Source organism: Myodes glareolus, chromosome 16 (assembly GCF_982192425.1).
Source record: "Myodes glareolus chromosome 16, mMyoGla1.1, whole genome shotgun sequence".
NCBI classification, from domain to species: domain Eukaryota; kingdom Metazoa; phylum Chordata; class Mammalia; order Rodentia; family Cricetidae; genus Myodes; species Myodes glareolus.
The window spans coordinates 15,001,388-15,027,142 of NC_142041.1; the positions used below are offsets into that span (position 1 = coordinate 15,001,388).

Genomic DNA, 25,755 nt, shown 5'->3' on the forward strand with positions numbered 1-25,755 from the left:
CAAAATAACCACACAGAAACTGTATTAATTAAATTACTGCTTGGCCTATTAGCTCTAGCTTCTTACTGGCTAACTCTTACATCTTAATTGGACCCATTTCTATTAGTCTGTGTATTGCCGCGTGGCTTACCGGCAAGGTTCCAGCTTGTCTGTTTCCGGCAGCGACTACATGATGTATCTTGACTCTGCCTTCTTTCTCCCAGCATTCAGTATAGTTTTCCCTGCCTAATTCTACTCTGCCCTATCAACATGCCAAGGCAGTTTCTTTATTCATTAGCCAATAAAATCAACACACATACAAATGGACCCCTACACCACTGCTGCTGTGATAAAATACCATAAACAAAAACTGCTTAAGAAACAGATTATTTTGATTTACAGTTCTAGAAGGGTTTAGGTGTTCACAATAGTGGAGCAGGAAGGAGAGATCATGTCCCACCTGTGCAGAGATAGCAGGAAGAGCAAACTAGAAGTGCGTCAAGGCTATAAAGAGCCCAAGCCCTCACAGTGAAATTCAGCAAGGTTAAACTTCTTACAGTGCTATTGTCTTCCTAAACAGCGCCACCAACAGAGAACCAAGTGCTCAAATACGTGAGATATAAAACGTATAGAAAAGATAGTTCTCATGTGACCCCTTTATAGTTTTGAGGAAAGGGTGATGATAAGCCCAAGCCTGGTGCCACTCAGATCATTCTTGACTCCTATTTTGAAATGCAGTTTCTTCCATATTCTCCCCCACCATTTTTATCACCCTCAGCTGACATTGTTGCGAACTGGCCATCACTATGCCCTTGAACCTCCCAATCTTTGAAGAAAACATATCCCTCTTTAGAGCTAGTTTGTCTTTGGTGTGGAGTTATGGTAAAGAAAAAAAGAAGATGCCTAACAGAGTGGCAAACGTAACTTTTGAAATACAACTTACGAAGATGAAAGGATGTCTACAGTGATATAATCCCCAGTGTGTTTAATGGCTTGAGCTTCCCATGACATAGTCTGAAAACCTTAGCTTGTATAAATGAGTGAATGAAGGCACTGGGTAGTTTTATTTTGTTTGCTTTGGTTTTGATGTTGTTGTTTTCTATAAACAAAAAACCTGACAATAACTATTTAAGAGAGGAAATATTTGCTTAGTTTATGGTTTCCGGGGTTCCGGTAACCATGGTAGAGAAGATTTGCTGAAGCCAAACAGATCACATCACTGTGTCCAGGGAGCAAAGAGACAGAAAGGGGCCAGAGATAGGGCCTCAAGAATGTGTTGATGGTGACTCACTTCCCCCACGTAGGTCCTGCCTCTTAAAGCTACAGAGCTTTCTAAGTTAGGGCCACAGCTTCAGACCAAGCACATGGCTTATTCAAACATGAACTTTCTACCTGGCATCAAAAGTTTAATGATCCTCTAACACAAAATGCATTTAGTCCGTCTCCAAGAGACTTCAAGTCTTGCCACTTCTAACATTGTTCAAGTGCTTAAACCCAGAGTAAAGATTATTACAAAAGAGAAGAACTGAAGAGGGACATACAAGATCAATCCCACAGAAGGTCAGACCAAAGCAAGACCAGAACCCAGAAAGGCAAACACTAAATCCTGTAGCTCTGTCTGGCATCCTGGCACATGGCTGCATGATATGATCATGAATGGGTCTTGGTAGCCCTAACTCCATGGCCTTGTCGGTGGCAACCCACATAGCCTATCTTGTACTCAGGAAGCAGATGGATTCTGTGAGTGTGAGGCCAAGATGGTCTATATAGTCAGTTCCATGCCAGCAAAAGCTACATAGTAAGGCCCTGTCTTGAAAACAAACAAAAATGCTAACTCTTCACTTTGAAGCTTTTAAAATCTTAACTGGAAATAAAATAATCAGAAATGTCTAAGGAACTAAAAAAATAAAAGAGTAACACCAAATATAATAAAAACTCACCAAGAAGCAGACAGTTTCTGAGCCTCATTATTTTCTTTGCTGCAGAAACCCCGAGAAACAGTGTGTTGCTCTCATTATGGGTCTGTCTAGGCTTTACTAGCTACAGGAACAGAAAGACACCTACACATTTTAGGAGAATTGATATTTTGCAAATTGTAGCAAATATTTTTATTTATACATGAGAAAAAGAAGTGTTCAAAAGAGTATGAATATCAAACTACTGCAGATCATCTGTGAAAGGATTTCTGCAGATAAATATGTCGAAATTAAGTAACAAACAGGTAGGTGATACAGGCCTTTAACTTTAGCAGTTGGGAAGCCAAACCAGGCAAATCTCTAGAGATCTGAGGCTCACCTGATCTCTCTAATCAGTTCTAGGCCAGCCAAAGCTACAAAGTGAGACCCTGTCTGAAAAAAAAATCAAACAACAAAAACAAACAAACCTTCATTAACAGTAGCATGTCAGTGTGTTTAAATCTCTACACAGATCACCTCTGGTTATGTTCTCTGTGACAAAATATCATGATGCCATATGTTCGGATTATAAATTTGGATCATTGCATTATAAAGTCCACAGATCTCTACTCTTCCAGAGATTAAAACTGGTTTTCTTGGAATAATTCAGCAGCAAAACCAGTTGATCAAAATAGCATGTCTGTCACATTTCCAGGACTCAGCAACAAACAGGAATTTTGTTGCTGTTTTTGTTTTGTTTTGTTGCCTCCAGTCCCTTCTGAATTTTTCCTTGGCACTGTTGCCTTAAGTGTGTCTCCACAGTTTGTTCCCCATTAAGCCAGTTTACTGACCATAGCGTAGTTCAGAGAATTTATCTTGTTCAGTAGAACATCACGCACCACCCCTCTGCTGATGCTCCAGTTCACTGAGTTGGTTGACCAGATTATTCGGTCATGAACGCTGCTATCCAGTATGCGTTGCAGGAGCAAACTTTCCACACCCCCTGCATCGGTGTCTCAGTCCTTACAAATATAAGGACTATGTATTCTGGTGCAAGGCTTAATTAATTTTATGAGCACTTGTGTTCTTATTTAATAAAAGCTGCACAGCGTATACTTATATGAATAGGTCATCCATGATGCTGCTGTGGCTTATTTTTAGAATCTTTTCAAATTCAGTGATGTCAGTGCTCTAAGAGACATGCACAAATCCGTCACAGCTTGAACTTCTGGATCATTTTTATACAGCCTGTCCTCCTATGAGTCAAATGCATGCCTTCCTGATCTCATTAGCATATTTGCTAAGACCAAAGGCTTGAACAACTACTGTGTCTCGGCTTTCAGTGATTCATCATAATTATTGTAAGCTTAAAAAAGTGTGTACATCTTTTGAAATGACCTTCTCTCAAGTATACTTTATACCACATTCTCAGATGATTTCATAATCAGTAGATGAGGGATAGTGGACTCAATCTGAAGGGCTTTGTTATTTTCTGGGTTGCATATATTTGAATCCCTAATAACTGGATACCTTTTTTTTAGGTCATCTTTCCCATCATCATTCTGACAAGATTCACATAACTGTCATAAATTTTATTGAGGCTTTCCATATTTTTCCTATTCTAAATATAATTTTGCGAACTTTATGGATTACAGTCTTCCGAGCTTCCAGTGTTGTTTTATAAAATTAGTGCAGTGTGTCCATCTTGGAATTACAGATATACTCGGGAATAGAGTTCAGAGATTTTTTTTTCAGACTAGCCTTCTATTTGCCCCTGGAACACAAGCCAACAGATTTTATCTTTTTATCCCTGGCAAGTCTATCATCTCGAGTTTATCTTGATCTTCTGCTTCTCCTTCACCTTCTAGTTCCAAAACTTAGAAGCCACTTGATGCTGCTTTGGGGTCTTCTATTAATGCGCTGGTATTACAGTACTCATTCTCCAGATCCACATTTGCCTCAGAGTTCTGTTCTTTGGAGTATTCCAGGTCACCATCTCCCTATCGCTGCATCTGAAATAGTCCTTGTGTCAGACATCTTTACTAGAGTTGGGAGGGGAGGAGGAATTGGAAACCGACTATGCACACTGCCATTAGCATTCTGGTGTTATGAGTTCCCATTAACACATCCTCCTATTGCTCTGCTGACAGAACTATGGACTTTCTCTAAATTCTTCCCACAAGCCTCTCTAAGGACTTAAGGACCAAATGGTATAGTCAAAGCCAAGGGCTTCTATAGGTACACTTATATAGGTACGCTTCTATAGGTACGCTTGTAGAACAAAGGTTCTCTAGTAGATCCTTTCACATTGCTGTGACCAAATAGCTTAACAACACACGGGAGCCAACAGTCATTTAGCATAAAATTTCAGCATCGTTGTAGAGAGGGATGGCAGAAGACAACAGTTTATGTCATGGCATCCAGAAAACAGAGAGAACACCAGAGAGATGAACTTGGGGCAAGATACAGTTCCCAAGAGCAGACTTCCAGCAGCCTCTGCTCTCCAGCTAGGCCCATTTCTGAAAGTCTCCAAAGCCTCCACAGATAGTGACATTGCCACCAGTCAGGAACCAACCCTTTAGGAGCAAAGTATTTGAGGGGGGGGCATTTCTACTCAAATTATATTTGGTAGGACAACCCCTAAGTCTGTAAGTACAAGGATGTTTCTATTGTGGTCCTGTTTCCTCCCCCAATGACACTTCTCTGTTATTTTTGATGATAATAATGCATGTAAAGTAATTTAGTTACACATCTGGCTCTCTGACCAGCTGTGCATACCTTGAGATCCAAATACAATGCCTCACTGAAAGAAAACAGTAATCAGGCATAACTGCATTTATCTGAATGCCCAAGATACTAGGGAGGCTGAGACAGGAGTAAAGCAGTCTGAGGCGTACAGTGCACCATGTATCAAGGGAAATGTGCACACATGGAGATTGGTTTGAGTCATATGTGTTTACAAAGCCATGATTGTCACAGGAATTGTCAGGAGTTTTACAGAGGAAGCCTCATAAAGGAAGTTGGAAAGCTCAGAATGTATGATCTGAAGAAAAACCAGAGACTTTTAAAAACAAAATAGCAGTCACTGCTACACATGGACTCACCATTCATGTTTCAATGCTTACCCACTCGTTAGTAACCATGCTGCAGCCATTTAATCACTAGTTACCACGATATGCTTTCTATATGTTGTCTTCCTACTTGTTGTTTTTATGTAACTCCTTCACAAAGCCAGATCCCACCTCATCCTTTCTACCACACATCCTGGCATAGGAGAGGATTTACCAAAGACAACATATCTGAATTGATAAATCAAGATTCTTATCTTGCACAGGGTAAAATGAATGAGAGAGAGCACTTTCTGCGCCTGACCTTGTGAACAGCGGCCTTGTTGCTCACTGCCATTTCAAAGTTTAAGAAAAGCATCTTTCACCCCCAGCAAATAAATGAGATGCCAGGACCAAGACAGCTTCATACATTTCATTTGTGCTAAACCCGTACAGAAACTGTACCTCACCTATAGAACAGTAAGGGAAGTAAGTAGGATTAAGGTTGCCTGTGGTGAGTTGAGTGAGAACGGTCCCCAAAGGCTCATATATTTGAGTATACAAGTCATATATTAGTCATCAGGGAGTGCCACTACTTGAGAAGGATTAGGGAGTGTGGAATTATTGGAGTAGGTGTGGCCTTCTTGGAGGAAGCATGTCACCAGGAGATTGGCTTTAAGGTTTCAGAAGCCTAAGCCAGGGCCAGTGGCTCTCTTACTCTCTCTTCCTGCTGCCTGCAGATCCAGCTGTAGAACTCCCAGCTACCTCTTCTGCACCATGTTCGCCTGTATGCCTCTGTGCTTCTCAACATGATGACAGTGGACTAAACCTCTGAAACTGTAAGCAAGAACCAATTAAATTACTTCCTTTATAAGAATTGCTGTGGTCATGGAGTCTCTTCACAACAATGGAAAACTAAGACAGAGTCTATCCCCTCATTCGACCACATTTAAATGCACACCAAGCAAATTTAAGCTGGAAATGTCTTAACGGAGCAGTCTCCAATTATAATCTCAACAAAAACTGTGAGTAATTTTTAAAGAATTATTACAAAATTAAAATAAATATTGATAATTTTCAAAAGCAGAAGAAAATATAAGTGCTTATTTTATTTTTTTAAAAAAGAAAATCTTTTATCACTTTACATAACAATCCTAGTTCCCATTCCTTCCCCTCCTCCCATTCCCTGCACCTGTCTTCCCCCATGCCCCATCCACTCCTCAGAGAGGGTAAAGGAACAGAAGAATCTTAAATGACTGAAAGACACTTAAGGAAATGTTCAACATCCTTAGCCATCAGGGAAATGAAAATCAAAATGATTCTGAGATACCATCTTACACCAGTTAGAATGGCTAAGATCAAAAACACCAATGATAGCCTATGCTGGAGAGGATGAGGAGTAAGGGGAACACTCCTCCATTGATGGTGAGAATGCAAACTTGTAAAACCACTCAGGAAATCATTATGGTGGTTTCTCAGAAAATTGGCAATCAACGTACCTCAGGATCCATCAATACCAGACTTGGGCATACACCCAAAAGATGCTCAGTCATACATACTACAAGGAAATTTGTTCAACTATGTTCATAGCAGCATTATTTGTAATAGCCAGAACCTGGAAACAAACTAGACGGCCCTCAATCATAGAATGGATAAAGAAAATGTGGCACATTTACAAATGGAGTACTACTCAATGGTTAAAAACAATGACATCTTGAAATCTACGTGCAAATGGATGGAACTTGAAAAAAAAACCATCCTGAGTGAGGTAACCTAGACCCCAAAAAACTAGCATAGTCTGTACTCACTCCTAAGTGGATACTAGTTGTATTGAGCCTATAGTTCATGATCCTAGAGAAGCTAAGTAACGAGGTGAACACTAAGAAAAACATACATAGATCCACCTGGAAAGGGGAAACAGACAAGATCGCCTGACAAAATTGGGAGCGTGGGAGTGGGGGGAGGAGGGAGGGTGGAAGGGGAAGAAGAGGGGAGGAGGGGAGCCGGGGGGGAGAGCATGAGGGAACTGGATAGTCGAGATAAGAGCTCATTTTAACAGTGTTAAAGCGGAAGTCCCTTTTTCCAAAGGCAGAAACTAGAAGATACCGAACAATAAAACTGAAATATTTTAAATTTTGCATACCTAATAATTCTTTCTGCAGGTTAAAGAAACCTCAAGGTACTCACACAGGCTTGAATGCGGTCACAGTGCTATTGGTACGCAGGCCATTATAATACTTTCTAGTTACAACTTTTCCCCAACTAGATAAAAAGCATGATTTTGTATGATCTATAGGTTTAATTTCAGCAAAACTATTCTGTCAAACACTTAATGGGACTTGCGAAGGTGGTGCACGGGTATCTGCTGCTCTCACAGAGTGACAGAGTTCAGTTCCTCACACCCATGTCAGGTGACTCACGCCTACCAGTAACTGATCTGAAACCTTCTTCTGGCTCTCATTGGTGCTGATATACATGTGACATAAATATACACATGTACACATCAATTTTTAAAAATTAGTATTTTTAAATAGTCTACTGTGGATTTTTGAAACCTGTATATAAAAATATGCTTTATTTTCAAAATAAGTTAAATCTTTTTGAAAAGATTTATTCATTTGTGACTCACTAATTAAAAATTTTAAACATTGTATTTCATTTATTTATTTTGTGTTCTGAAGGTTAGGGGTGTGTGTGTGTGTGTGTGTGTGTGCACATCACTAGAGGACTCCGTTCTTTTCTTCTAGAATATGGGTTCTGAAGATTGAACTCAGATCATCATCCTCAGCAGCAAGTGCCTCCACCCACTGATCCACTTTTTACAGTGTATGTCAATCCTGGAATAGCCCTTGGAAGACTTTCAGAAGACTATTCTACCAATCATGCCTATAGTTAACATGAGAACACTAGGACTGAACAGGTGAAAAGGAACTGCATTACAGAAATGTGTGCAAATGAAAAGCAATGAAGCATGTTCAATGTGATTATATTTTTAAAGTGAAAAAATAAAGGCTGTGGTGACATTTATCTGCAGTTCCATCACAGCAAACACAGGCAGAAGTCACGTGTTCAAGGCCAGTGTGGGATGCAAAGTGAGACTCCATCCCAAAGAACTTCACCAGCCCACAAACATTCATAAATATTTTAAAATGTGTTCATTAAAGGCTTGGTTACCTCCCTATGATACCATGCAGAGCTGGCAGGACTTTGAAACACTTAAGTAAAGTCCAAGGAAAAGAGTATGGTTCTTCGGGGTGTGTTGGAATGCTGGGCTAGCAGATCCTTCCTCCCTCCTTTTCTTCTTGGCTGCACGGAAGAATATAGTTTTGCTATGCCTTTAATACATGTACCACATTCTGGTATATGCCCCCCTGCCCACCACAGAGGCTCAACAGCAAAGGAACCAAGCAAGTAGGACCTAAATCCTGCACCAAAATAACCATTAGGTATTTGTCACAGTAATAAAGAGCCAACTAACAATAACAACTAGAAACTGAGAAGAAATAGAACAAGAAACCTATAAAATAGCACCCAGGAGATGTTGACCAGGGTTTCTGTCCTACCCAGTCCTGCCCAATCAGGCAGCTGTTCAGTCACAAAGAAATACACAGAGGTCTATATTAATTATAAAACTGACTGGCCTATTAGCTCAGGCTTCTTATTAACTCTTATAACTTATTTTAGTCCATAATTCTTGTCTGTGTTAGCCATGTGGCTTGGTACCTTTTTTGGCAAGACAGTCACATCTTATTTCCTCTGTGACTGGGTCACAACTTCAGACTGAAACTTCCCTCTTCCAGAATTCTCGTTTTCCTGCCTCTACTTCCTGCCAGGTCACCCCACCTATGCTTCCCACCTGGCTACTGGCGAACCAGTGTTTCTTTAAAATACAAGTGACAGGATACAGATCATTGTCCCACAGCAAGGAGACTGCGTACATGGATGGATCAGGGAGCCAGGGCCTGAGCAAAAGGTGGCTGTCTCCTCTAGAAGATTGCAAAAGTGAAGGACAGACAAAAAGGCAAGAAATTTAAGTTTCTAAAATGTCAACTATTTGTTGCTTAGCAAAATGTGCAGTCTGCCAGAACTCAAATAAATTAGCAGGCTACTCAGATAAGCCAAAGTTCATTTATCTAGACATTGGCCAACTCATGTTTTCACTAACTTCATACCCACTGGTTGTGATTTTGTGGTAGCAAATATTTCTGTTGAGATAAACAATACATGTTTACAGTTAGTTCTTCGTTATTACATCCATCACTATTGAATTTCTGTGTCCATGACTTATAACTTCCATCTTTCTGTCCTTTGAAAGAAAACACAGGAAAAAACTTTTAACATTTATCATTACTTATCCACTCTTATCCAGCTTCCCAGGTATGAAAAACCCATAGGGGTGTAACTCAGTGGTGGGTGCTTTGACCAGCAAACACGGGAAATGGATTCTTCCCATCCCTACAATGGGAGTCGGGGGGTGGGGACAGAGAGGAAGAGAGAACAAGGATGGTTTTGGGGTTATGTAGATATGAAAATAGACAAACTCAAGTCTACATGTCCTTCCAAGTTCACCTATTATGGGCTTTGTGGAAAAGATCACTGAAACATTTGTTGCCTTGGTTTTACTCTTTATGAAATAGGACAATTGATGATACTATAGAGTCAATAAAGTCAAGTCAAGGTAAAGTATCAGATCAATGCCTTAGAGATAGCAAGCCTTCAATAAAAACTAGCTAGCAATGAGAAAGCAATTAAATCTTGAGAAGCCAATATTCCATAGCTGTGCTGGTTTGAAAGAAAATGTTCCCCAAAGTGATCGGCACTATTCACAATGTGGCCTTGTTAGAGTAGGTGAAGCTTTGTCAGAGGAAGTGTGTCACTGTGGAAAAGGACTCCGAGGTCTCATATATGCTCAAGCCATGCCCAGTAAGACAGATTACTTCCTGCTGCCTGAGAATCAAGATGCAAGAACTCTCAGCTCCTTCTCCAGCACCATATCTGCCTGCACGCCACCATGTCACACCATAATGATAATGGACTAAGTCTCTGGAAATGTAAACCACCCTAACTAAATATTTTTCCTTTTTAAGAGTTGTCTTGGTCATGGTATCTCATCACAGCAACAGAAACCCTAAGACAACAGTTAAATGCTAGTTTATAAGCACATGTAAAATTCTCTATATAGTAAAGCCTTCAACTATCCTAATACTAGTCATAAAACCTGTGAACTGTACAAACAGCAAATGATTTAACTATGTAGCCCACAAATATCTATTCTCCTGACTCTGGCTATTTCAACTTGGAGACAGCTATAAGAATTATGTAGTTAGAACCAGGGAATCCATGTCTTGAAGCAGTAACCCGTTCTCTAGGATCAAATGTAACATCAAATTAGCTAAATTTGCTTGTTTCTGTTTTTATTTAACTTCTGTAAGTCAGCAAAGGATGGCCAGCATTAGTTTAAATTCGTGTCCAGGCAACAGCGAGGGAAGGCTGCTTACTGTGATTCATTCAATAATTGACATGCTCAGCTTGGGTTCAAAATAAATCCTTTCTTCTCCCTCTAAGAGGCATGCCTGATGTTATCAGACATCGTTGGTGAGTTCATTTAGTTCTCAAATAAATAAATTGAATTCTTCATGCTGTTTCCTGAGCTTCATTCTTTTGTCTTTACCTTAAGAGCTCATGCTTTAAGAAACTAAAGAAAGGAATGCTAAATAAAAATATGGAAAAACCTTACACATGGAATTTCAGCTGATTTGTGCTTCAGAGCCTCTTATATTCAGATGAGAGATGCCTCAGGCTTTCTTCATCCTCTAGGCTTCTCAGGTCGTCAATTTGCAAGACAATGGGGTAGTTCTTCGGAATGCCTGTGTGGCAGATATTGATATAGATCAGATCTTTGTTGTTCTCAGGAATAATGAGCCATGACATGTCAGACCAAATTACCCACAGAGCTTTGAACCTGAGACAAACAAAAACTGGCACTGACTCTGTAGGTAAGACCCAAAGTTTTAAATTGAGATGGAGAGAAAAAGTCAAAACCTACTTTTCACTCACCTATAACTTACATATAGTATTTGTTCAGCTACAGATGTAGCTGTAAAGTAAAGACTAACTATGCTACAAGTCACAGTTCAAGAGAATCTAGGTAACAAGGAGGATACAAAGAAAGTATTTCTAATACCCTACATTAAAAAAGAACAAACATCTGTAATATGTTCAAGAAAATAACTCCCAAAATGCAATAGAAAGATAAAGAAATAATCCACTTAGAAAATGTTGCAAGCCATAGAGACACATTTCACTGAGAAGCATACGCAGATGGCCATAATCACATGAAATGTGCTCCACATCTTTAGCCATTAGAGAAATGCAAATTAAAGCTGCAGTAAATGTCACTAAACACCACAGAGAATGGCTAACATAAATAATAATGACAACTCCAAAGGCTGAAGAGGATGTAGAGAACGTACACTAGTCACACATGGCTGCTACAAACGTGATGTGTGGACCCTTTGGAAAGCACTCTCCGTACTCATCAGTACTCTAGAGGGACAGAACCAGCAAAATGAATACATATTGAAAGAAGGGACATTAGCTTGGTTTATTCGATACTCTCAGGATAGTTCAACAATGACTGCCTCGCACCCTATGTGCATCCACAAGGCTGAAAGCCTCAGTAGCCTCAATCTGGTAGCTGGAACCTTCCTGGAGAACTACTGGTCTTCAATCCACATGGGAAGCCTGAAGAAGCTGAACTTTCTAGCAGCCAAAAAAATAATCAGAGGCAGTAAGTAAGTTCTCGCAGTCTATCAAACTCAGGCGCTGTCACAGTTTTCCCCAGCAGCTCAGCCCCTAAGTCTCACTGCTTCCCACTCTGAATTTCCCAGCACCTTGCACATTTAGCACTGTCTAGAGTGGTGGTCTAGAACCCGAGGCCAGAGATTGCTTTGAAGGTGCTAGTATAAACTGAGGGGTGTTTAAGGGGAAAATAAATATCAGATTTTTAAACCTAGTATGAGAAAAGCAAGCTAAGTCACTTTCGTAACCTTTTATTTATTTCATGTTAAAATGATCATATATGGAACATTGTGAGTTAAATATGATAAGAAAATTAATTGTCTGCTGCTTGTTGCTGCTGTGGTTACTGTGAGATGGGAAATCGCATCTGTGGCTCATGTCACTTCTCGGCTGGACAGGGCAGACTCCACACTCAGCATCAGCTGGTGCTCATCCCTGCGATTCCTCTTCAGCAGCAAAGCTGCCTGCTCTAGTAGCAGTGTGCATGCTCTCTCTTCTCATGGCAGAGCAGGCATGACTGGTTCACCTTTTCCAGCGACCTTCACAGCCTGTCCTTCTGAGTTATACTTGCAAAACTAACCTCAACCCATAAGACCTTTTGCAGCTAGGTTCTTTATGAGGCCCAGCTTCCGTAATCACACTAGATAGTTCACAAATTAGTTGCAGCATTGAGAAACAGAAGTAGCTGCACAGGGAAGAATCACCAGCAGGCATAGCAGTGTGGCCACCTAGTTTTCTGGGCAGCTCTGACTGAAATTCTGGCTTCTGATAACACCCACTTCCAGTGCTAAGCCAAGCACATGGCATCTGTGCAGCTTCTGCCAGGTCAGCGCGTAGTAGGAGATCTCCTAGGCGGGTTGCTCCTCATTGCATACTTTCTGGAGTTTCAGAATCTTCACCTGGTTCTTGGGCCCTCTCCGACATGTATATAAGATGTTCCTCTAAGCACATATGTACCAGAGTAGATACCCAGAACGCTGACCATTGCTGCTTACTGAACTGAGCATGTCTTTACGAGAAGGACCAATTCAGTCTCTTCTGAATGTACATCATTAATATGATTTACAACATGCAGTAAGACATTCAATAAGGGCCAGCAAGTTGTCTCAGCAGTTAAAGGTTCAACATATCTCTGTAGCTGGTGTTGGCTCAGATTTCTAGAATTTGACCTGGGGCAGTTTCTTTTAGGCATATTTAAGTACAGTACAAGTGGGGAAAAGAGTTTCCTGGTGTGACATAATTCCCTCCTGGTGTAACATAATTCCCCCCCCCCCCCGGTGTAACACAATTCCCTGTGCACAGGAGGCTTAATTACATCAAAACTCTTCTTAAAGTACATGTCATCTGTTCCATGAAGATGGGTCCTAAGATAGGCTACATGTGCTATCATAAGGAGTTAGTGGAGTATCTGGCGTGGTCTCAGTCATACAGATAGTGCAGAGGTCATCTGTGCTATTAGCAGTTTTGGTTGTGGGAGCTTGGGAAAGGGAGGTACGGCCTTGCAAAACAGATAGCAAAGGGGTTACCTAGGCTATTAGGATCCTTCCTTCCAAGGTGTCTTGGTGGACAAAGGGTTATACTTCTTTTTCTTTGAAAAGAAGAGCCTGAATGTTTAACGTTCCCGGTTTCCCTGGTGCTATCCTTGAGAACAAGAAACTTTGCACTCCTATCACAAGTCTAATAAATAAATCCCATTGGTGATCATGATAGATGAATGGTTCTACAATGTAATAGTTACTGTTTTAAAGAAAAATATTATGCATAGTGTTTGTAACGGTGTGAATCATGAATGTCGCCAAAGGCCCTGTTGTCAAAGGCAAGATCCCAGTCTTTGCGGCTCTGGAGTAGAAGCAGCTTTAGGGCACAGGTAGAAGTAGAAGAGAGGCAGGTTATCTGTGAAACATCCTTAAATGGAATATCAGAGTGCTGGCATGCTCCTACCTCTATGTACTTCTTGGGTGCCCTATGACAAACATGCCTTCTCCACCACACACCCCTTCCATGATGTACAATGCTACCCCAGACCCAAGTAATCATGCCCTGAAAACCTCTGCAAGTGAGCCAAGGCAAGCGTACCATCTCAGGTATCCTGTCACAGTGCAGAGAGGTAACTGAAACACCATGACAGATGTGCTCCAGCGGGCACAGTGTATTCTACTGTGAGTTTCCCTTGACACATTGTGATGCTCTGGTGACCAACATGTCTACCGAAGCTGGGTGCAATGATGCATGCCTGTAATCCCAGCCCTTTCAAATTGGGGGCATGAGGCAGACCAGGAGGTCAAGGGGATCTTGAACTACTTAGTGAGTTTAAAAGCTGTTGTTTTCATTCAATACAGTGGCTGCAACTGAAGCAAGTGCTGTCCCAACCGGCAGTTTCAACTACCAGTACCACAGCAACACAGCCAAGTGGGAACTCTGTTCCCTCAGGCACTGGCTCTATCACAGCTGCTAAAGGATGCTTTACCTAAATCTCTATCCCTTTACAAAACTCAGGATTCAAAGGCTGGGGGGAATCCTTCTAGCTCTGGGAGACTGAAAAGCAAATAGCTAACCTCCTCTCCTTGTTTGTGTCTCTCAAGAAAAAAGGCCTTTTTTCTTCTGCTCTACCCCCACTAAAGAACCCTAGCTACTTAGTTTCTCCCTACCACTTCCTGTCAGCGAGTTGCTTACTCAGCCTCCTGACCCCAGGTTAATTTTATTTAATCAAACAAATGTAACATGTCTTTGTATTGTTAACAAAAGAAGCAGAAACAAATGTAACACATCTTTACACAGTTAAAACAATATTCCCGTACGAAAATCAGTCTGGGCTACATAAAACCTCGCCTCAAAACATAGCCAAAACAAAATTCCATTGATACAGAATATCATTCTTCATACTCTATATCTAAGTGTATTATTGATAAATTAGATTTTATGATCACCATATTCCTATTTGCAATACTATCCTCTCTCAGATCATAATTCCATATATTTTCAGTAAGCTCATAATGACATTCTTGTTCCTTTGAATATGAATTCTCTGCAGGCTCCTTCAAGGTCTGTCAGGAATGCCAGGCTCTGGTCTAGAGAGTAGATAAGCGATCATGTGTTTGTTTAGCATGTACAGGGCACTAGATTCCAATTCCAGTGGTAGATAATGCCTCCTTCTGAGCACAGACTCTCTGACTCTTTGGAGGCTCTCCCAGGTGCTCCCCTTTTACTCCACATGTAGATGCCCATCTGGGGTGTTCATCCCCTACGGGCAAGAAAAGAAGTAACTTACTGTGCTGAAATAAATTTTTTTTGCCTCTACCACAAGACTCTGTGTCTACTGCCAGTTTAACTTGTAATCTTAGTAAGTGGGATTAAATCAATGCAACAGCCGGTATCTGGTGCTTAAGAGGAGATATGTTTGATTTTGTAAATATCAAGGAAACGATTTGCAGCCTTCATGGTAATAACTTCAGTGAAACTCAAATTCAGTGGGCCATTTCAGAGCCACCAGAAACTATGATTCTCTAATGTGGGCAATGTGAATATTGGAAGATGTATTGTCAGAAAGCCTGTTTAATTTCCAGACTCTATTAAAATGTGATTGCATTTTGAGCTAACTATTATTATCTTTTGTCCTGTTTAATTACTCAGGAAGAGTATTTATAGCTTAAACTTCTTGCTCGCTTTGCGCAGAAGAGCATTTGTGAATTGAAATTGTGGTTTTCCCCTATTTCAGCCGCCACTCGGGCTTCAGAAGTGCCAGTTGTCTTGGCCACCTCTTTTCCATGTGCATTGCACAAACATTTACCGAATGCCTGAAGACATTGGGTTGAGTGCAGAGAGAGGCATGGGCACATTTAGGCAGGGTCTCAAGAGTAATAGCCATACATTCCACGCTGAGGAAAGGAGGGTGCCTAGAGGCAGGCACAGAGAAAGGCATTGAAGCTGACAACACAAAACCAGTGTGAATGGATAGACAATGCCTGGGGGAAAGAGAAGGGTTAGGATAGAGGAGAGGAAACGAGAGGGTAGGAAGGTCAGGCAGAGGGATGGAATGAGAAGAGCGTGTCTGCCAAACTACAGGAAGGGCTTGCATAGACCTGCTCTATTCTGACTTCCAGGAGCAACACTGGGCAGAGAGGTGTGAGCTATAAAACTTGGGGTTTCCTGGGAACCACCAGATTCTAGGGGCAGAGGCAGAAAATGCAATAGAGGCTACCAAGACACAGTTTGAAACCTGATGGGGTGGGGAGGAGAGCCAGCACACAGCTCTTACCTCCCCGTTCCTCCCTACCTGTTCTCTGGTCAGGGGCGGAGGGAGAACTCAGAATCGCCTACTAAATAATTGTGAAGCTTTGATTGAATGTGTTCTAAATTTTAAGAAGGTTTTGTAAAGTTTAAGGAAATACTATTGCTGCCCCAGGCATTGTCAAAACACCACATATGAGGCCTTTCCATGAGACTTCAAGCAAGTTTGCAGGAAGTACAATCTCTGCTTTGAGAAACTTCTTTTATTGCTCATTAGTTTAATTTCTATTGCTGCTAAAACACCATAACTAAAAGCAATGCAGGGGATTTATTTTTTTCATATGTTGCAGTTCATCATCAGGGGAAGCCAAGACAAAAACTCAGGACAAGAACCTAAAGGCAGGAACTGAGAAAGAGGTCATAGAGTGCTGCTTGCTGGCTTTCTCCTCATGTCTCGTTCAGCCTCTTTCTTATAGAACCCAGGACCACCTGACCAGGGGTGGCACTGCCCACAGCAAACTGGTTCCTCCCATGTCAGTAATTAATTAAGAAAATTCCCAACAGACTTACCTCCAAGACAATATGTTGAAGATTTTCTCAATTTTTTTCTCTTTTGAGGTTTCCACTTCCTAGGTGACTTCAGCTTCTGTCAAGGTAGCAAAACAAAGCAAAACCCTCACCAACACATTCTTGTCGAACTTTCAGAGAACTCCACATTGCCATTCCCACATTAAAACTCAGGAAGACAGGCACAGATAGCTTTTCACATCAACATGGCTAAGCTATGGCTTCATTATTCCACCCTCATCTGGGTGCTCTACAGAGTGACTGTCACCCACAGTTACTTAACTAAGGTAAGGGAGGTTATCTCAGATCATCTGAGGGGCCCCATTTAATCTGGTGAATGGCCAAATAGTGTGGGAGAATTGTCTGTATTCTGTCAATCATATTTTAATAAAACGCTGATTGGCCAGGCAGGCAGTATAGGCAGGAAAGTCAGACAGGAAGTAGGGGTGGAGCAAAGAGACTGGGAGTATTCTGGGAAGCAGGAAACTCCCTCCGCAGTTCTGCCCAGACCACCGGAGAAGAAAGATGTAAGCTGCCCCGCTGGAAAAGGTACTGAGCCATGTGCTAACGTAGATAAGGGTAATGGGGTAACATAAGTTATAAGAGCTAATAAGTAGCCTGACCTAATGGGCCAATCAGTTTATAACCAAATGTAGACTCTGTTATTTCTTTGGGACTTGCTGGCTGTGGGGTACCGGGTGGGACAGATACCCCAACAAGCCGGCCCTCATGTTACAGCCAAAACTTGTGTTTCCCCCAGAGAACAGGACTCTGCCCAGGGACATCAGCCTCATTCCCAACACTAAGATCAAGCTGCCTTCCTTGCCCTGTGGATGTGAATAGTCAGCTCTTCAACTCCCCGAAGGAATCATACAGCTACCTCCTAATGCCTTCATTTTCTGCAGAGACTAACACAAGAATGGTCTAAGAAAAGGAAGTGCAAACTGGAGCAAAGTCAAGTACTGCCTGAGGTTGGAAGCTTCCAGACACCACAACAGGGGGAGGCACATAGTCCCAGAAAGACTGCACTCAAGCACAGGACAGAGGTTTGTGTCTAGAATGTTGCAGCCAGGCTGGGATTGGAGAATGCACTGACCTCTAGCAAAATGTAGGGAGTTTGAGTTGTCCAGAAAACTGCTATCAAGATTAAAAATATTTTAATCCAGCTGTGCTGTTAAGTTTTATGCCAACTTGACATAAGTTAGACTCATCTAACAAGGAGAAATCTTAATTGAGAAAATGTTTCCATAGGACTGGTATATTGGAAAGTGCAGCACATTTTCTTGATTGACGACTAATATAAACTAACCAAGTCCGAATGAAGGCAAATTAGTCATTTTTTTTCTTTTATTGAGTTAAGGAGAGAGAGCTAATCTTGATTGCCAACTTTACTGTATCTGTAATCAGCTTAAATCCAAGCACCTGGTCATGACTCTTAGGAATTTTTTTTTTTGATTGAACCATTTAAGGTAAAAAGACACACCAGAGGGGCCACTCCTTCTGGTGACAGCCAACATAGATGACGTGAAAGAAGGAAGCTTTTGCTTTTTGACTGCTTGCCCTCACTTTCATTGGCCAGCTCATCTGTCCTATTGTTGAGGTACTGTTTTGCTGGTATTAGAACATGAGGATGGACACTTAAAAGAAATTTTACACTAGCTCAGAACTGAATATAATAAAGGGTTATTTATTTGGGGGTAGACTCACAGATTACAGTCCTCTCTACGAATGGAGAACAGCAACCAAATCCCACAGCCGAAAGAGAGGCCAGATGCGTGCTTTACATCGGCATATATAATGTAAGGGGCCGTGACCAAATGAGCGGGTAACTTAAAAGCTACTGGCTGTAGGAATTCCTTCAGCACCTCCCCCTTTTGTTTAAATAAGAAAGTTCTGAGCCTAATACAAAATTATATACAATAAGAACAAATATAAGGTATAAAAATTAAAATTACAGCCAGCATAAATATTATCAAGCAAGAAACATGTAATAAATGTTTCAATAATTATCCTATCCTAATGAATTTAAGTCATGTATAATAAATAAACCCATCCTCATGGCAGATGTCACATGTCCTCTATGGCCTGCTGACCTCTATGCTATTTCAGCAAGAGACCACACTAGCATTTTTGCCTTTTAGCTACAGAACCCACCTTCATGGTCACATGTACTTTGCAAAGGAGCTTCTATGTAGTCAGACTTTAAGCTTTATTGTAGATTTTGAATTGGAAAGATTGTTACCTGGAAACCTTTCTTCAAATTGTACTGTGTTTACATACACTAGCAGGAAACCATCTGGCATCAGACTCCTGAAGTTTGATCTGGCCCAGTTAAGTGAGCTGAACTGAGTTTTCCTTCTTGATTCTTCCGGGACCATTTCACTTCCAGTCATGACGACTGCAGGAACCCTCACAATATAGTATAACATTTATCCAAATAGGAAATCCACTAAGAGGAGCCAGTCAGGAGAGTCATTCCGTACGTACCAGGTTCTTATACCTATGCATGTATTATAGACATATTTGCTTTCTAACAGCACACATATAAGCATGCATCATGATGCCATCCACACTGACAAAGATCCATGTTACACTACTCATTCACATTATCACCCTTTCTCATGCATAGATCTTCACTCAAGGTGATCAACTGAAAGATTTATTTGTATATTTTTTCTGTTTTTATTGTTTATTATATTACCCAAACTGAAATAAATGTAATACATAATCGTATGAGCATTTATTAGTAATTACCTTGTTATTGAACATTAAAAATCCTACTAAGCAAAAGTCCATTTCATGTGCATGACAAGTTCTTTAAGTTTATTTTCTTCAGAAACCACTTCATGTAACTAAAGTATGTAATCCCCATAGCAAATTATAGCCACAAAAACATTACAATTAATATTAATAGCAATAATCCTTGTATGCTATTATTTTAGATAAGCATTTGACATTTGCCAACAATAGACCAGACAGTCACCCCTAGATCAAAGCCAAGGAACTTAAAAATGATATAATTAATAGGTACAAAGCACTGAGACATAAGAACTGGCATTTTGAGTAGTGTTCACACTTTCCTGGTTGGTGAAAGGGATAGAGCAGGGTTTCTTTCATTTTTAATGAGGGTTTAACAAGGGCTAAACGATGCTGGTTCTGGATCTCTAAACTTGAAATGTTCCTGCGAATTCAATCCTGGTGCTCTCGGCAGCAGTGTCTGATCTTGTAAAGCCCTTTGAGAAGGGTGACTGCGGGGCGTCTAAAACCCTGGGGAGACTGCTGGCTAGCCGTGCTCATTTGACTCTGATTCATCAGCACTAATGCACAGCTGCACACAGCAGCCTCACCAAGCTGGGCCAAGGCAAGACGTGAATGCAGACGGAGTTTCCCATTTTCCAATTCCTAGGTCATAAAGCATACCACATACGCAGTTCACATTGGTCTGATCATTGTTTGATACCTTTCAGATATTTTGACTATAGTCATGTCGTGCCATCTGAACCATTTAAACTAATCCTTAACAGTAGGAGTCAGGGTTGACGCTCTAGCTCAGTGGTATAGCAGTTGCTTAGCTCATGTGTGATCATTAGGGTTGAGTACCAGGAAGTGAGTGAGCAGATGCTAGGACGACATGGGCATGGTTTTGCAGGCCTGTAATCCCATCAGTCAGGAATCTTGGGCACAGAAATTTTTAAGTTGAAGGCCATCCTGAGCTCCATAGCAAGATCCCCAACATTTCCCTGTCACTACTGCCACTATCACCACCACCCTGCCCAAGGGGAAAAGCAAACAAACAGACAAAAACAATTGCAATCAGGCCCATTTGGGGAAAAAAAGCTTTTGATAGGCTGTCTCAGAATAATTCATGAGACAATGGCAATTTTGTTTTTTACACAATAAGCATTTGACAGTATTTACATACACTACCAAATGCATTTTGAAAACTGTATTATTATTATCATTATCATTGTATCATAATCATCATTATTATCATTTTACACAGTTTCCCACTATGCAATCCTGGCTGACTTGGAACTACTTGGGTCAGGCCTGCCTCAATCTTAGTCCTGTCTGCCTGCCTTCACCACCCTAGTGCTGGAATTGAGGGCATGTACCACCATGCCCAGCCATCTTACTTCTTTTTTTTCTCCAGAAAACCAGATACCCGTTTTGAATGTAAAATAGCTTGTTTATAATTCTTTGAGTCTTGTCTCAGCCTTTAGGCATGCCTGTGATGGGTTCTCATTGCCTATGTTAAGTGAGGTGGGAAGACACACCATATATATATATATATATATATATATATGGGCAGTAGTGCTCCATGAGCTGGTAGCCAGTACTGCAGAAAAACAGGAAAGGCAATAGTGGGCCCAGGCATGCATCTTTCTCTCTTTGAATCCTGGTGCATCTTTTTCCCTTTGCATCCTGATACTCTCCTGTTTCCGTGCCTTCTCTGCCATGATGGACTATACCCTCACACTGTGGTTCAAAATAAACTGTTCCTTCCTTCAAGAAAGTCTTGTCTCGGGTGACACTTTCATATTATGCTTTGAGTGTAATTTAAAAACTCTTTAACGTACTAAGGAGACCTACAGGCTGCCAAGTGTTCACAGGTCTGCTTAGTGAACTCTAACATAGACAGACTCAGTAGGCAGTTATTGAAGACAAAAGCTTATGAATGAGGTGGAGAAAAGCAAATTAACTTAATCTTGGTCATCTCATAGTCTATAATGTATTGAAAAATCAGTTATACCCCCAACTATGTAATTTTTATGCCAACTATCTTTTAAAAAATATCAATGAATACATTTAATAAAGAAGAGTCTTACTGCCCTGGTGCACACACAAAGTGAGGAGCTAAAAGGTGGCACTGTGTAGGGAGGAAGTCACCCCACTGATGTTGTGCTAAACTGCCATGCTGTCAAACTCCCCTCCAAATATTTATGTTCATCTCTGTAGATCTGTGCCGCTCTCAACCTGGCCACAGAAGCTTCATATTGAAGAGAGCAGTGGGTAATGCAGAAACTCATAACTAGTGACAGCGCTGGGGTTACAACGTCACAACGTCGATGGAGCACATATATCAAATCCCACTACAACCATCATGCTTAGAGCACACGAAGAAGAGGCGGGGTAATGAATGCCGTAGCTGGAGAATGGGAAAGAGTGTTGTGAAATGCTGTCCTCTGGGCATGGCACAGCCAGTACACACATAACCTGCCAGGAGCTTTACCCACACAAGATGTTCACGTGACCAAGAGTGATAAAATTTCAAAGCAGAGGTGGGAAAGGTTTTTAGCCCCTCTGTTCCTGCTGCCACTTGCTGCTGTGATGAACTGAGCCCTCTGGAACAGTGAGCCCAAATAAGCTCTCACTTCCATACATTGCCTCGGTCACAGCAAAAGAGAAGTTATTATTTTAAAATACATGAAATATGTTGATATATATGAAATTGAGAGGAAAACGGAAGATAAGTTGAAGGCAGAGGAGCTGTGAGGAGAGAGTGTAGGTGGCTTTGACCAACGTGCACACATGCACAAATTTTTTAGAAAAGGAGACTAACGGCTTTGTAGCTGGCAAGTATATAATTCCATTTGGTGTGTCCTTTTAAAGCTTCCGTAGCCTACCTGTGTGTCTATGCCCTCATCTGGAAAATGGAGATTCTGTTATTGATGCTGCATACATATTACCACGCAGTTTGACTTGATTATACACGGGGCATAGCACAGCATTCTACCAGTGTCACTAGCACGGCCTTATAGTAGGGTCCGTCTCCCCTGTTCTGCAGTGCTATTTGTAAAGAATGTTTAATTGCCAACCATGACTGAACACTGAGTTGTCTGTCATCAGGGTTTATGCCAATACCTTCCTAGTTAAAAAAAAGATCAATCAAGCTAATGAAGATCCAATCAAACTACCTGAGGGGACGGAGGCATTATCAGAAATTTTCAAAACACTTAAGGAAGGAAGGTACAAAGGGAGTGTGTTACCACCGGGGGTTTTTGCATGCTGGTTTCATGCTTCTGCTATGCAGGCTCCATTTCCTGAAGCTCCAAAGTCTCCCAAAAAAACACCATGAAATAGGGAGGGAGCGACTGCTGAAGCAGGAGTCTGTGGGAGACATTTTAGATCAAACCATAATAGCTTCTACCTTCACTTTATTTCTTTAAAAAAATTTTACTTATTTACTTGTGTGTATTTTGTGTGTATATGTGTATATGTGTGGGGGGAATGCTGGTGTATGTGTCTGTGTACAAACATGGAGTCCAGAAGAGGGCACCAGGTTTCCTCCTCTATCTCTCTCTGCCTATCCCTTTGAGGCTGAATACAGCATTAATGTATGAGTATCACAGAACATCACTAAGAGTCATGTTATCACTAAATTTTTTAAGACAAGTATTATTTGGTTTTACGTTACAACCCTGGGCAGCCTAGTCTTTGATTTTTGGTCAGCCAAGCAGTGTCAGGTATGGGTTCCAAATCATTGGGTGGTCCTTGAGTACAGTAAGTTCTTTGTTGATGACACCTTCACGCTTTGTTCCACCATTGTCCTCGCAGATCCTGCAGGCATTACACCACTGTAAGTCAAATAGTTTGTGGTTGACTTAGAGTTTACATTTCTCTTTTGGTGGTGTACAGAGTACCACTTCTGTACTAAAGACACCAGAGCATAAAGGTAAAGACTTTATGCAGGCACCAGCATAAAACATCTTCAAAGAGTTGTGTAGGGGTTTTCAGCAATGGGGCTTTACTGTCAGATTGTCTTGGAATCAGTATGGGTTGCTTGGGTACTCCCATGGCATTCCTTTGGGCAACAACTCAATTAGACATAACCCAATCCTGGTATTGGACACTTCATTGGGTGACAAGAGATGTCTAGTTGGGAGTCTATCTCCTCCATTATCTGGTGATTTCATTTAGCTTGCCTTCATTTATTTTACATAGTTATATATTTTAGGGAGCTTCTACTATATTAGGCTTCCATACTACTCCTTGAATGCCTATTAATTTTGGCTGTCTCTCTGTATTCCCTGCCTCAATACCTCCTCCTCTCCCACTCCACCCTTGATCCTTCTGTTCCAGGCCCATCCACCATTAATTAACTAATATGGTTTCCTTTTCTAATGATATTGTTATTTCTTCAATTTTATATATATATATATATATATATATATATATATATATATGTACACTCTTTGGTTCTGAAGATTGTAGCTTAGTTTTCATTTGGTATAACAGCTAATATTGGCATATTAGTGAATACAAATACCATAATTGTTTGTCTGGATCTGGGATAATTCTCTCAGGATGACTTTTTCCTAGCTCCATCAATTTACTTGCAATTTTTTTGATGTGATTTTTTAATGTCAATGTTCTGTGGTTTTTTACAATGTAATATGTTTTGGAACATTTGTGAATTTTGTGTTACGATCCCCAATCACACTCACCTCCCCATATTCCCAGGTCTATCCCCCAACCCTTATGATCACCCAAACAGAAGAAAGAAGAAGACAAAGTTAGTCTTTTCTTTGGACCACCAACTAGCTTTCAAATAAATACACAGAGACTTATTAATTACTAATGTTCAGACTTAGCTTAGGTTTGTCACACTAGCTCTTTTAACTTAGTTTAACCTGTTTCTGTTTATCTATGTTTTGCCTCTGGAGTTTTTACCTTTTTCCATTCTGTATGTCCTACTTCCAAGCTTCCTCAATGTTTGTTTGTCTGGCACTTGGCATCTTCCTCTCATCTCTTTTTCTTTCTTCTTCAAGCCTCAATTCTTTTTCCTACTTACTCTCCCTACCCAGAAGCTCAACTTATACTTCCTATGATATAGATATGAATAATTTACTTTGTTATGGATCATGGTTTATTGATACAAATTTAAGGTCTATTTTGTTATATGTATATGTATTTCTGATCTTGATTACAGTATTGGGATTGTGTAGCTCATTTTAAAATGTTATGTATAATTAAGAAATACTGATTAATAGAGAGTCATCTCTAATAGTCAAGTTTGTAGTCATGCTAGTTGGATTTTCTAGATGTATAGAGATATATTTCAGTTAGATAAGTATTTTTCAAATCTTTCAGAGACCTTCAGAATATGTTATTTAAAATGTTTTAATAACCTAGGACTTTTCATGAGAGTGAGACACATCTGCTCCTGGCAGCACCAATTACTTCAAAAGGCAGATGGACATCGAAGAGGCTCCTTAGCCATTTGGGCAAGAAACTGCTCTTGCCTGAACTGCTTCACTGGACATGCAGGACCCACAGAGAAATGACTGATGAACTTGCCTAAAGGTGAGATGATCCTTCAGGGTTCCTGCTTCATGAAAGAGTCTGTGACACATTCTGCAGGATACAGAAGAAAGTGACTGGCAAACTGCCAATATAGGCAGAACTGTCTTTGAAATTCCCGGCTTCATGAAAAAGTCTGCTGGATATTATGGACCTGTCGGCTGAAGATGGATGCCCCAATGGTACAGAAGAACTTTGGGTGACTGTCCAGGCAGTGAGATGTCTCTGTCATTTCTAGAGTTTTGGAAGTTGCTTACAATGCTCTTCCTGTTTACTTAGGTAATATCATATCGTTCTGGAGCCTTTGATGGAGTTGAAGAATTTATAGCTATAGTTATAGTTTTCCTTAGTTATGATAAAAGATAAAGTAGATATAAGTATTGTAATTGTAATTCTTGCTTGATAACTGTTTTGTTATATGTAATTTTACTATGTTAAAGTTAAAACCTTTCTTTTTATTTAAACAGAAAAGGGGAGGTGATGTGGGAGTCCCCTCTTTGTGCTGTGATTCCCATTAATGAATAAAGAAACTGCCTTGGTCTGTTGATAGGGCAGAACTTAGGTAGGCAGGGAAGACTGGACTGTGGTGTGGGAGAATTATCTGTATTCTGTCAATCATGTATTTTAATAAAACGCTGATTGGCCAGGCAGGAAGTATAGGCGGGTCAACCAGATAGGAAGTAGAGGCGGGGCAATGAGAATAGGATAAGGCTAGGGAGGAGAAAGCTCCCTCAGCCATTCCTGCGCAGACCATTGAAGAGACAACATGTAAACTGACAGCTGAAAAAGGTACCAAGCCATATGGCTAACATAGATCAGAATAATGGGTTAAGATAAGTCATAAGAACTAATAAGTAGCCTGACCTAATGAACCGATCAGTTTATAATCTTATGGAGTCCCGTCTGTGATTTTCTTTGGGGTTTGCGGTTGTGGG

The 25,755-nt window shown here is 40.7% G+C and overlaps 1 pseudogene; it reads right to left on the bottom strand.

Annotated features, from left to right (window-relative positions):
* Positions 1–2,707: 2,707 nt before the first annotated feature.
* Positions 2,708–18,909, bottom strand: LOC125390689 (COP9 signalosome complex subunit 2-like; annotated as a pseudogene).
* Between the last annotated feature and the right edge of the window lie 6,846 nt (positions 18,910–25,755).